A 14,354-nucleotide genomic window follows, 5' to 3' on the forward strand; every position below is an offset into this window, starting at 1 on the left:
CAATAAAAAGGAAAAAAAAAGTATATTTAAAATTTTCTTTTCCTGCCATAAAATATGAATTTTAATCAATTTCCCCCTTTTGATTATTAACCTTTTGATAGAAAGCATTCGGATCAAATAATTGGTTTCTCAATGCCATAATAGTAGCTTACCTGCCCCACAGCTCACAGAAATGCCAGATCCTTAACCCACTGATCAAAGCCAGGAATCGAACCCACATCCTCATGGATACTAGTTGGGTTTGTTACCTCTGAGCCACAACAGGAACTCTGGTAATTCAGTTTTATGGGAACTCAAACAACATGATTAGGTAAAAGATTAGGGATTTCCTTATAATGCTGGCAGGTCTTATCTAGGGTAAGCTAGGCTAAGCTAGGTAAGGCCGGCTGGAGGATAGTGATTGCTGTGTATGTATCTTAGATTCCCTTGACACGGAGGCGTTTCCCATCGGTGCAGGCTAACTTAGTTTCTATTTGAGGCATCAGCTGGGTCACTGCTGAGGCCTCCATTTTGTGGGTGCCACTATGGGAAGTACTTTTGTCAAGAGTTACATAGGGATTTTTGAGAGCAGGATTTTTTTTTTTTTTTTTTAAATATGGAAGTTCCCAGGCTAGGGGTTGAATTGGAGCTTCAGCTATCATCCTACGCCACAGTCACAGAAACAAGGGATTGGGATCCAAGACACATCTGTGACCTATGGCACAGCTTGCCGAAATGCTAGATCCTTAACCCACTGAGTGAAGCCAGGGATTGAACCCTTATCCTCATGGATACTAGTCAGGTTCTTAACCTGCTAAGCCACGAAGGAACTCCCCCGAGAGCAGTTTTAACTTTATGCCTTTCTAGATTTCATTAGGTGTACCCTTATGCTCGTAGTTCTCCCTTCTAGTACTTAGCCCTGTGCCTGGCATAGTAACTATTGACTGGTTACTTCTATAAGAAGTAAGATTTTAAGTTGAATATTCCATATAACCTGAAAATAGTCTAGTTTCTCTTAAGACACATGCTCTTTTTTGGTGGGAGGAAATAGCAAGTTGGTTAGTAGTAGATAGAATGGAGATTTAACAACTCCTGAAGCAATTAGAGAAATAGCATTGAAATTTTCAAAGAAAAATGCAGTCTCTAACTATATAGCTTGTGTAGCAGAAATGAGCTCCTAACAGAAACAATTAATAAAAGGGCCCAAAATTATGCAAAGTACCGCATTATCTTTGGCTTTTCTCTTAAGAGATATATTAACCTGGTCTGACACCAACATGGGTGTTAAGGAAGATAACATTAATTTCATTTTTCTTTTGCAATTAAAAACAATTATACCTAAGTAAATTTAAGTGAAGAAAAAAGCTCCCTCCCTCAGGTATCCTTCCAGAGGTATCCTATTCTATAAAGCCATGTCTGTGTGTATAGAAATGTGTAAACACATGCACACAATCTCTTTTTCCCCATATACACAGTACAAGCACATAGAACGCACTATCTCATACTATACTGCACCTCTTTTTTTCTTGGAGAGTGTCACAAATCAGTCTTGGGATAATCAATGTATTTGACTGTTAGATAAATGATTTAACATTTCAACATTTATTAATATCTTTCTGATGCTAAAAGTGAGACACTTTAACTACACAAATTGAGAAAATTAAGCTGGGCCCAAGGAGAAAAAAACAAAATCCAGAAAATGAATAATCTGAACCCACCTTCTGTGTGTAGCATTTGGGGACTTCCCATTTCCAAGTTTTGGAGTTAAAGAATTTTATTTTTAGTTTTTTTTAGGGCTGCATCCATGGCATACGGAAGTTCTCAGGCTAGGGGGGTCAAATCAGAGTTACAGTTGCCGACCTAGGCCACAGCCATAGCAACGCAGGATCTGAGCCACATCTGCAACCTACACCTCAGCTCACAGCAACACCGGATCCCTGACCCACTGAGTGAGGCCAAGGATCAAACCTGCATCCTCAGGGATACTGGAGGATTCATTTCCATTGCACCATAATGGGAACTCCCACGATGGGAATTCCCAAGATAGAATTTTTAAACGAGCCACCATGCCTGATGCTTTCTTTCAGTAAAATTTCCTTAGGGAGACACTGTTAGAGGCACTGAAACACCTGAGATGTCCAGTCCTCCTGCTTCTTTTGCCACTACATTTTTTTAGGGCTGCACCTGTGGCATATAGAGGTTCCCAGGCTAGGGGTCAAATCAGAGCTGCACCTATTGGCCTACAGCACAGCCACAGCAATGCCAGATCCGAGCTGCATCTGTGACCTATGCTGTAACTCACTGAGCAAGGACCAGGGACTGAACCCACATCCTCATGGATGCTAGTTGGGTTCTTAACCTGCTAGGCCACAACAGGAACTCCTGCTACTACTTTTTAAAAAGAGGGTTGTGCCCATGATGCACTCACATTTAAAAGCCAGACCCATGCCATGTGTTGTATAGTCTGAAATGTGTCAGTCCTTGAAACTGAACATAATTACACCTAAAAGTAATGCGTTATATGTCAATTATATCTCAATTTGAAAATTTAAAATAAAAAAATTTGTAATCAGCATAAACATTCGGTGCTACTTTTCTACATTTGGTACCTGCAAGCCTTGTCCAAAAGTTCTGGCAGAGGGCTGCAAAGTGGAACTGAGTTGGGAGCACAGACAGGACTTGTATCCTCAGGGCCCTGGGGTCGAGAGCTCTGTTGGTGGAAGGGCAAGTGTGTTCCCACAGTCAGTCCTCTGCCGCTCCAGCAGCACTTCTTTACTGAGGGCCGCCTGGCCTCCAGGCACCGAGCAGGAGGCCTGCATCCCTGAGTCCAGCGAGGTCAGTGGGGTATAGAGGGCGGTCAGAGAGCTGAGGAGCAGGAGGCAGCCAGCCCGGCAGCCCACGCTGCTGGCAGCACGGGCCTGTGGGGAGGCTCCTGAATCAGAAGCTGCAGGGCACACGGGAGGGGGAGCCTCTGGGACAGAGCACCGTCAGCTCCCTCCTCTGCACCAGGCCCTGACCTCTGGCTTTGCCGCCCCAACCCCAGGCCCCTCTGCAGCCCCCATCCTTGTTAGATCACTCACCCCCATAGGCCTCTCAATATTGGGAGTTACTGTAGGTAAATTATCCACAACTGTAATGACAGTTTGGACCCATAATTAACTCATGGCTCCTCTTCCCTCACATTTTCTCTACACTCTTTTGCTTTCCCTTCTTTCAAAAAAAAAAAAAAAAATTTGGCCCAAGAAACCAAGTTGGCTTTTTTTTTTTTGGTGAATTTCAGTTCTACAACCCAGCATGCTGTGGTACAGCAATGTAGCATCAGTTTATTTATACAGCAACTCTGACTGCTGGCCACACTTATTAACTGTTTTACTTATATGACATGTTTGAGATTACAAAACACGACAGTGGCTCTCAAGGTATAATTTAGTGTGCTTTTATTATTCCAGGAAAACGTATTTAATTCTATGCCTTGCCTTACTCCCGAAAGCTTTTAAGTTAGCAGAAAACTTTCTGCCATCTTAGGATCTAATTTTTATAATCTAGGATTGGAATTTGGAGCTCAGATCAATTTAAACACTAGTAACTTTTCTCTAAGAACAGCTACCTTGTTTGGGAGGCATAGTTCTTCTAGTATAGTTACTGCTTTTTCTGTCAGTTATAATTTGTCCTTCTAGCTCGTCAGAGGTTAATTTATGATGACCTAGGGGTCTCCAGCCCATGAGAAAGCCAGGTGGTGCTGTGTTCTCTGACAGGTGGGAGGGAATTCCAGTGCTTTGCTGTAGAGCTTCCTTTTCTAGGAAGATGAGGCTAAGCCACAAGACGATACCAGATGTCCCAGGCAATGAACATGTCAGGGAATTTCTGGCCCACGCACCAACCAAAGGACTTTGCATGCCACTGGGGAAAGAAGTCAAAGTCATGCAGTGTGAGTGCAGACAAATTTCAAGCAACACCCCTTAACACACAGACACACACACAGACACACACAGACACACACACACACACACACACACACACACACACACACACACACACACACACACACACACACGATACAGAACACTGTTTACAAATGAGTTCACTTCTTTTAATTAACTTGTTCTCACCACAGCACTGTTAAAGTAAAGGCATGACCCCTATTCTGTAGATGAGGAAGTCGCCTTGCATATGCCAGTAAGTGTCCTCCGAGGTAAGAGGCAGAGCGGTGCTCTGACTCCAGGCTTCTTGCTTGGGGCAGTGGTCTTGCACAGGACCGTAGCTGCCTGGGAGAAGATGCTTCGGTGATATTCCTGTAACAGAAAGGATATTCCCTGTAGAAATGCCATGGGGAACAAGGGATGCATTGGAGGGCTGTCCCTTTGGGTCCTGACTCAGTCATGTCATGGTGGGAAGGTTTTATCCAGGTGACCTGAGAGGAGCTCCAGGCCACAGAGGGTGGGTCTGGAACAGGTAGAGCTCTGTGCAGACCCTCCACTGCACCAGAGCAGCAGCACCTCCAAGCCACATAAAGTGGCATTGGAGGAAGGGGTGCTGCTGCCTTTAAAGACATTTGTTTGGGAGTTCCCGTCGTGGAGCAGCAGAAAGGAATCCAACTAAGAACCATGAGGTTGCTGGTTCAATCCCTGGCCTTGCTCAGTGTGTTAAGGATCTGGCGTTGCCGTGAGCTGTGGTGTAGGTCGCAGACAGGCTTGGATCTGGGGTTGCTGTGGCTGTGGCATAGGCCAGCAGCTGTAGTTCCAATTAGACCCCTAGACTGGGAAATCTCCACATGCCCGAGACTGCAGCCCTAAAAAGACAAAGGACAAAAAAAATTTTTTCACAAAAAAGTTTGGTGGAGGAGTTCCGTAGTGGCTCAGTGATTAATGAACCGACTAGCATCCAAGAGGACATGAGGGCAATCCCTGCCCTTGCTCAGTGGGGTAAGGATCCAGCAATTCGTGAGCTGTGGTGTAGGCTGGCAGCTGTAGCTCTGATTCACCCCCTAGCCTGGGAACTTCCATGTGCTGTGGCTGCGGCCCTAAAAAGCAACAACAACTTCCAAATCAGTAAGCATTAATCAAATTCATGACAATAGCAGATTTAAGATATGACAATACCAAAACCTTTAAGTAGAAGGGGTAGGCTTATTTAATATGTCTACAGTCAAAAGGTCTTAGGGCTAAGAATGGAACTAATAATGAAGAAATCCTACAAATCCATGGATGCTTTTGCATCCAGGACCCAGTAGAGAATGGTCACAGACAACCAAATGGTCACTTACATTCCAATCATTTGTGGGAGGCTCTCCTGGACTCCAGGCCTTTCAGCCTGGCCATGGTGTGCTTGCTTCGGAGCCTGTCACCGCTGCTCTCACAGCCATCCTGTTGTTCCGACTGATACACCTCAGGGATGCGCTCATATCCACCATGAACTTGCAGCAGCTTGTACTTCTTTCTCGTGGGCCAGGCAATAAGCTGGGGAGGGAGAGCGCTCTCAGGGGGCACCCTGAGCATCCTCCCAGCCTTCTGATAAGACCTTCCTTTGGAAGCTGTCAGAGGGCTCTGCAGACTCACTTCTTCAAGGAGGCATTCGACCTCCTCCATTTCATCTTCACCTTCCTCTCCCAGCTCAGAGTCTCCTGAATCCTCAGGAATCACCATGTTCAAGGCAGCACTTTTCTTCAACAAACAGACTGTCTTAACATTTGAGAAGCTGCCCTGGTCTTCCAGCTTCCTGCCTCTCACAGTCTTTTTAATCTTTTCTCTTTAGACGCCTCCCCAGTCTCATCTTTCATGCGCTCTTCATCTGGACCTAATTTCCTATTCACGACTGGTTTTCTCCGTGATCTCTTGGTCTGGCAGCCTGGCAATGTCTCTTTCCCTCTGGAGGGCATCTGGTGGGGATACGTCTCTAGCTGTGACTCAAACCAACTCACACCATCCTGGATGCCCTCATCCGCTTCATTGAATTGGACCTCCCAGGTAGGGGAGACACTGTGCTCCTCAGAGTTATTCTCTTCCTCATCTTCATCTTCATCCTGGTTCCCACTCTCCATCTGCTCTGCATCCTTATTCATGTCGCACTGGATGCCCTCATCAACTGTGCTGAGCTGGGCCGACCAGGGAGGGGAGAAACCGTGGTCCTCATAGTTATTCTCTACCTCCTCTTCATACTCATCTTCATCCTGGTTCCCACTCTCCATCTGCTCAGCATCCTTATTCATGTCGCACTGGATGCCCTCATCAACTGTGCTGAGCTGGGCTGACCAGGGAGGGGAGAAACCGTGGTCCTCATAGTTATTCTCTACCTCCTCTTCATACTCATCTTCATCCTGGTTCCCACTCTCCATCTGCTCAGCATCCTTATTCATGTCGCACTGGATGCCCTCATCAACTGTGCTGAGCTGGGCCGACCAGGGAGGGGAGAAACCAAGCTCCTCATAGTTATTCTCTACCTCCTCTTCATACTCATCTTCATCCTGGTTCCCACTCTCCATCTGCTCAGCATCCTTATTCATGTCGCACTGGATGCCCTCATCAACTGTGCTGAGCTGGGCTGACCAGGGAGGGGAGAAACCGTGGTCCTCATAGTTATTCTTTACCTCCTCTTCATACTCATCTTCATCCTGGTTCCCACTCTCCTTCTGCTCTGCATCCTTTCTAATGTCGCACTGGATGCCCTCACTGACTCTGTACACAGTGGACGGAGGGGAGGAATGACATCTCTCACAGAGGCTATGAGATTCACCTCCAGAGGGCATTTGCTGGGGCTCTTCCTGGAGTTGTACACCCTCACCTACTTCACTTGGCAAGGGGGCAGGGGCAGACATTACAGGGGAATGAAAATAATACTCCTCAGAGCTATCAGAATAATTATCATCATCATCAGATTCAAAGGAGTCACTGTATCTCCACCATGGTCCCTTACTGCTTTCTGATGCAGACTCAGGGGATTGGCCAGATTGTGCAACACAGCACTGCTCCGTGTCACCCTGAGTGGTCCCATCTACTTTGTCGACCTGGGCCAACCAGGTAGGGGAGGGAACATGCCCCTCAGGGTAGCTACTGCTCTCTACCTCTTTCTTTTCACCTACATTCTCATGGGGGAATGTATCCGTAGGGTTACTGGTCACCCTTCCTATGTCATGGCTGTCCCCTTCTGAGGGCATGTCTTCATTTTCATTCAAGTTTTCATCCTGTTGAGGTTCAGTTTCTGTTTGTGTGTCTTTTGTTTTCATTCTTTCGCAGTGGCCACCGTATTGTGGTGCCATGCTATAAAACAGAGGGGCTATGGGTCTTTGGTTAAGAGCACTGGGCAATGGGGACTGAGGGACGAGGAAGCCAGGATACTCAATGAACACCATGGGACATGGGAAATACAGACTTCCATTTGTGAAACCTAGAAAGAGAAAGGGATGGTTAGCCATTTTGTCTCCTGCAGCCAGTCACAACATTCAGCCAGTGCACACCTGCAGAGACACAACTGTTCCAATCCACCAAAAGGACTATCACCTAGTCTTCTGTTACTTCTTCAGTTACCAAAGCAAGTGGCTTAAAAGTCTTCCCATTTTTAAATGAATAACTGCTAACTTTCTTAATCTGTCTCTCACATATCTCACAGGTCTATAGTCCATTTTGCTCCCAAAACAATCTTTCTGAATAATCCCCTGATTCTCACTTCAGTTGCACCATTTGAATGGTTTACCATTGGTTCATCAATATCCTGATGTTTATCAGGATAATGAAGAACAATGACCACACATTCATATCTATTTTCTCTGCATCATCTCATTAAGATGTAAGTGATAAAATAAGGACCTAGACATAGGTGGAGTCTTCCCTTTTCTGAAACATCCTCCTTTCCCTGCTACCAAACTGCTACCAGAGCCTAATCCTTTAAAAAAAGAGAATCCTGGGGTTCCGGCTGTGGCACAGTGAGTTAATGAGCCAGCTTGTCTCTGTGAAGGTGCTGGTTCAATCCCTGGCCTGGTACAGTGGATTAAGGATCAGAGTTGCTGCTGATGTGGCATAGGTCACATCTCCAGGGCTTGGATTTGATTCTTGGCCTGGGAACTTCTATATGCTGCTGAGGCAGCTGAAAAAATAGAGAATCTTGCCAACAGATAGATGGAACTTGAGGCATTTTGCTAAGAAAAATCAGTTGGAGAAAGGCAAATGCTGAACAATCTCTTAGGTAAAATCTGGAAAAAATAAAATCACAGAAACAGTAGTAGAATGGCAGTTAACAGGCACAGGGTGTGGAGAAATGGGGAAATGTTGGCCAATTCCAAAAAAAACCCTCAAAATCATCTTATATAGAAAACAAAGCTGGAGTTCTCATTGTGGCGCAGTGGTTAATGAATCCGACCAGGAACCATGAGGTTGCGGGTTCGGTCCCTGCCCTTGCTCAGTGGGTTAACGATCCGGCGTTGCCATGAGCTGTGGTGTAGGTTGCAGACGCGGCTCGGATCCTGCGTTGCTGTGGCTCTGGCGTAGGCCGGTGGCTACAGCTCCGATTAGACCCCTAGCCTGGGAACCTCCATATGCCGTGGGAGCGGCCCAAAGAAATAGAAAAAAAAAAAAAAAAGACAAAAAAAGAAAACAAAGCTGATGCAAAGATAAGTTAAGCAGTTACTGAAATCAGCCCCATTTATAAGAACATAATTAATCCCTTTATTTCAATCCTATAGCACTGTGTGTTGCATGTCAATATTTTACGGTGGTAGCTTTTCAGATTCTGGATATGTAAAATGCCTGGAAGTCACCTACTCCTAAAACAGTAAAAAGCTCTTGTACTGAACTCGTAGATCATTCACAGCAATGAAGTTACAGGGAAAAACTGCTACCTCCAATTCTGGAACAATCACAATTTACAAGAACACAAAACCTGCGGGGGATCAATCTGCACACAGCCAATCCAAAGTGCCTTCAATTCTGAAATTCCAGGTTTCAGAAGACAATTAATCCTATAATTTTTTTTCTCTGTAAAATCTTGTCAAATCTTATTCCTTCTCCCAGAATTGAGCCCTTTAATTCTCCTAAACCCCAACTGGAAGGGATAAATAATGTAAACCTTAAGGGTGTGGAAGAACCTGTTTTAAGACAGAATGTGAGTTTCTTCCTCTCAGAAACTTCCCAATCATTGTACTCAGACTCTTCCTCACATAATTTCAAAACAGCATTTCAAAATCAGTACTAATTAGGGAAACTCCAGAGACAGAACCAACATTCATAGAAAAGATTTCTTGAAGGAATTGGCCATGTGGAGGTGCTAGTCCTCCATCTACCAGATAGAGACACAGTGAAGAATTAATGGTAGGTCACAGGCCTTAAGCTGGTGCAGCTCCCTCTTGTTCAGCCTATGACTACTATTCAGCTGAACACAGTGATTAACAAATTCAAAAGCCTTCCTTATTACACCTAGTTTTCAAATAGGAGAAGTTGCATAATATAAACAACATGCTTCGCCTACAGCAGGATACGCAAAAGAGCAAGTTGAACATTATCTTTCTTACTGGGAGGTGTGAGAGGGGAGAATCACCCCATAGAGCCCCCTGCCTGCCTAAGGCCCCTGCACCACCCCGCCTAAAGCCTCTGCCCACCATGGACTGAATGAAATAAATCCCAGACATCTACCCACCAAACATTTTCTTTTTTCTTTCTTTTTTTTGGGGGGGGGTGTCTTTTTGTCTTTTTTACGGCTGAACCCATGGCATATATAGGTTCCCAGGCCAGGGGTCGAATCGGAGCTGTTGCTGCCGGCCTACGCCAGAACCACAGCAACGCGGGATCCGAGCCGCATCTGTGACCTACACCACAGCTCACGGCAACGCCAGATTCTTAACCCACTGAGCAAGGCCAGGGATCGAACCCACAACCTCATGGTTCCTAGTCAGATTCCACTGGGCCATGACAGGAACTCCCTCCAAACATTTTCAAGTCTCACTTGTCAGTCTTCCTCCAAAGGACTTTTCAGACCTCCCCATAAGAGCTTTTAGAACCTTTAGGCCTTGTAGAAGAAATTACAGGGACGAGGAGCTCTAAGGTACCTCTGCCAAGCAGCCTGCTCTCAGAGCATGAGGAGACTCTGGTTGGACTGCTGTGTGACCCTGGGCCAGTCACTGACTGGCAGCCTCAGTTCCCTCAATGCTACCTCGCCCATGGCTTGTTGTGGTCAAATGCGAGAACCCATGTGTAGTATTCAGCAGAGTCACTGGCATGAAGCTAGAATTCAAGTGTTTCCTGCGACCCTGGACTACAAACACTGCCCCACGGTGCTGCCACCACCTCTTTGGTGTCAGCACAGGGCGAGGAAGGGAGGCATGGAAAAAGGGGTCAGAAAACCTTCAGGCTTTGGTTGGCAGGGAGGGTCCCTAATCCCATTGAACCTCTTTGAGGATTCAGATTCCTTACCTGCCCCTGGAATGGAGAGTGGATTATAGGTGGGATTCTGGTGCCAGGGACCCAGGAGAGGCTGCTGGGTCACGGGGGGCACAGGAAAGAAAGGTCCGATGTTCCTGCCCTCACAAGTCTGGTTGTTTCCTGAAGAGTCCATCTTCCAGGCTGAAAAACAAAGGTTCGGAGTTAGGGAAGGGCAGCTGGACTCAACCCTGCAAAGTGCTGTGGAGGAAGAAAGCCATCCTGGTCCCCCAACACAACTGAAAAGCCTGGGTGGCAGGTCCCTTATCTTTTCTTTCAGCCACCCTGGGATGGGGACACGAGGTGCTGCCCTGTGTTCCGACCCAGGGAGCAGAGGCCCGGGCCCCCGTCGTGCTGAGCAAGTCTAGGCTCCCCAGGCAGCAGCACCTTGGGGATATGAGGCCCTGCAGGTGCGGGGCGACCCAGTGCCGGGCGCCAAGCACCAGGGGCCGCACTGCCGAGGGGGCTGAGGCCCAGGCTGCACCCGCTTCTCTGAGGCCTCTCCAGCCTACCCCTCAGCCTCTGTCCCAGGCCCAACCCCTCCTCAGACAGCGAATCCAGGCCCCGGGGTCTGTGCTTCTTCACGCCCCTCTCCCCTCAGGCCAGTCTGTTCTGAGCCACCCATCACCGCAACTCCCGTTCTCGACACCCACCTGCTCTACCTCGAAGTCGGGGACTGGGAGCCTCTGCGTGCAGCACTGGACGCCCTGCGCGGGACACCACCTCTCCACCTCGGAGACAAGAGAGCCTGTGGGTGGGGAGGCAGAGGCTCCAGCTTTTATCTGCTCCACGCGGAGGAAGCACCGCCTTTCTAGCAGGCCCCGCCCCGCCCCACCCTGCCACCCTGCGCAGGCGCCTTAGCCCATAGGTCAGGGGCGCCCAACAAAGGCTCTGGAAGAAACTGGTCCTTGACTTTTGGAGGGAAGCAGTCCTCTGCATCCTGCTCCCAGGTGAACCCTGAAGCACCCTGGCCTTGGCTCCTCTGAAGGACAGAGCCCTTCCTGGCCATCTCACTCTCCCGGACCGTTCCCTCCTCTGAGTGTGCAGTTGGGGCAGGTCGTGGCTGCTCCTCTGAGCTCCTGGTCTCTTTCCATCCTCGGGCCTAAAGCCGCTGACGCTTAAGGAAGAGGAGAAGCAGAGAGGAAGGAGGCCAGCCTGGGCGGAGGACAGACAGCCCTGAGAGGAGGAAGGGGCACAGAGGTGGGATGAACACGTTTGCTGAAAGCTGGGGAGAGCAGCCTCTCGGGGGAAGGGGCTCCTGCAGGTGGGACGCCACTGGCGGGGAAGTGGAGGGACAGAAAGGCGCTGGCGTGTGTGTGTGGGTGACGGATGGGCATCTCGGAAGGGCCGCTGGCGCCTACAGAGTGCTCTGTGCGTGAGAGGAAGGAAAGCCATAGGACAGTGAATGGGAGGTAGTGAAGGGGCGTCCTGGGGTTGTAAGGAGGAGTTTGGCTTTTGAAAGACAGGGATTGAGTTCTGTGTGTCTCTGGGATGGAGAGACAGGGAGACACGACTGATGTGGAGGGAGAGGGATGTCAGGACGACGGGAGAGAGGAGCCCAGCCTGGGTCCAGTGCTGGGCCTTGGACAGAAGGTCTGTGAGGTGGGAGGGAATTTAAGGTGGGAGGAGTGAAGGCAGGAGTTAAAGGGTACTAGCGTCTGATGACCTTGTTGTTACTATTTTCTCAGCCAAGAGAGGCAGGAATAGGAGTTCCTGTTGTGGCTCCGCAGTAACGAATCCGGACTGGTATCCATGAGGTTGTGGATCCACTCAGTAGGTTAAGGATCCGCCATTGCCCAGCTGCAGCTGAGGTGGAGACTGCAGCTAGACTCTGATCCCTGGCCAGGAAGTGAGAGCCTGGGTGGCAGGTCGCTTACCTTCTCTTCCAGCTCCTTGGGGGTGGGAACACAGGGTGCTGCCCTGTGTCACGGAGCAGGGGAGCAGAGGTCCAGGCCCCTGTTGTGCTGAGCAAGTCAAGGCTCCCCAGGCAGCAGCCCCTTGGGGATATGAGGCCTTGGAGACACGGGGCAACCCAGTGCCTGGCACCAAACACCAGGGGCCTCTTCTGGAGGCTGCACTGATGAGGGGACTGAGGCCCAGGCGGCATGCCCCTTCTCTGAGGCCTCTCCAGCCTGCCTCGCAACCTCTGCGCCAGGCCCAACCCCTCCTCGGTTTGGGAATCCAGGCCCAGGTCTCTGGGTCTCCTCACACCCCCCTCCCCACAAGCCAGTCTGTTCCCGAGCCCCACACTACACACAGGACCCGCATAACCTGCACGACCCGTACTCCCATTCTAGACCCGTACTTGCTCTACCTCGAAGTCTCTGGAGCCTCTGTGGTTGTGTACCAGGTGCGCTGGAAGAGTCTAAGAGACGGGAGAACAAATGGTTTCGGGAAAGGCTCCGGCCTTTATATAAGAGCTTTGGGGGCGGGGACAGGCCCTTGCTGTCTCTCATGCAGGCCCCGCCACCGCCCCGCCCTGCCACTCCCTGCCCCGCCCTGCCACTCCCTGCCCCGCCCTGCCACTCCCTGCCCCGCCCTGCCACTCCCTGCCCCGCCCTGCCACTCCCTGCCCCGCCCTGCCACTGCCTGCCCCGCCCTGCCACTGCCTGCCCCGCCCACCCACTCCCTGCCCCGCCCCGCCACTCCCTGCCCCGTCCTGCCCCGCCCACCGCACCCGCGCACGCGCCCTGTAGGAGCCCTCTGGCCAGGCACTCCCGCCAAAGGCCCTGGGAGAAGCTGGTCCTGAGATGGGTGGAGGGAAGCAGTCCTTTGCACCCTGCTCTAGGGTGAACCCTGGGGCGCCCTGGCTTAGGGTCTGACATCTCAGGGGAATGGGCTCCTGCAGGTGGGACGCCATTGGTGGGGAAAGTGGGGGGACAGACAGGCGCGGGAGTGTGTGTGTGGGTGACGGATGGGCAGCTAGGATGGGCAACTAGGAAGGGACGCTGGCACCTGCAGAGTGCTCTGCGTGTGAGAGGAAGGAAAGCCATAGGACAGTCGTGAAGGGGCGTCCTGGGGTTGTAAGGAGGAGTTTGGCTTTTGAAAAACAGGGATTGAGTTCTCTGAGTCTCCGGGATGGAGAGACAGGGAGACACAACTGATGTGGAGGGAGAGGGATGTCAGGACGACGGGAGAGAGGAGCCCAGCCTGGGTCCAGTGCTGGGCCTTGGACAGAAGGTCTGTGAGGTGGGAGGGAATTTAAGGTGGGAGGAGTGAAGGCAGGAGTTAAAGGGTACTAGCGTCTGATGACCTTGTTGTTACTATTTTCTCAGCCAAGAGAGGCAGGAATAGGAAGTTCTCTTGTGGCGCAGTGGGTTAAGGATCTAGCATTGTCACTGCAGTGGCTTGGGTCCCTGACGTGGCCCCGTTTCAGTCCCTGGCCTGGGACCTTTCATATGCTGGGGTGGCCGCCAAAAAAGCAAGCAAACAAAACTTCTTGGAAGCACAGAAAGCTTGAAATGATTGCATTACCAGGTAGAAATTGTGTGTGGCCAGCAATGGCAGTTGGTGGAACAGAATAAAGGGTTTTTTTTTTCCGCCCTAATGGACTGCCCGAGAGCTGGCCTGGTGACTTCTTGGCCTCACAACGGACCCCGTCTACTTCACTCTTTACCCCACCATCCTTAGCACTGGCTTCCTCCTTCAACCTGCCACGTTGTCCAAATGCTTGGTCCAAGCAGAAAGCAAAAGGAAGTCAAGGGAAACGGTGAGGAGGTGAAAGGGGGATTTGGGGAGCAGCCGGAAGGGAGCACAGCAGCTGCCCAGTCATCAGGGTTGTTCTTAGGACGTTGTACTAGACGGCAAACTGCAGCTTTGGATTCTATCTCCTTGGTTACCCCCCGGTGACAGGCAGTGTGGGAGCCCTTGCCTGTGAGCTGGGCGTGTTGCCACTTGGAATAAACTGGGATGCTGTGACTGAGAGTGGAGAATAGATGTTGATTGGGCAGGTCAGTAGCAGTGTCTGCTGTGATG

Source organism: Phacochoerus africanus, chromosome 16, assembly GCF_016906955.1.
Source record: "Phacochoerus africanus isolate WHEZ1 chromosome 16, ROS_Pafr_v1, whole genome shotgun sequence".
NCBI classification, from domain to species: domain Eukaryota; kingdom Metazoa; phylum Chordata; class Mammalia; order Artiodactyla; family Suidae; genus Phacochoerus; species Phacochoerus africanus.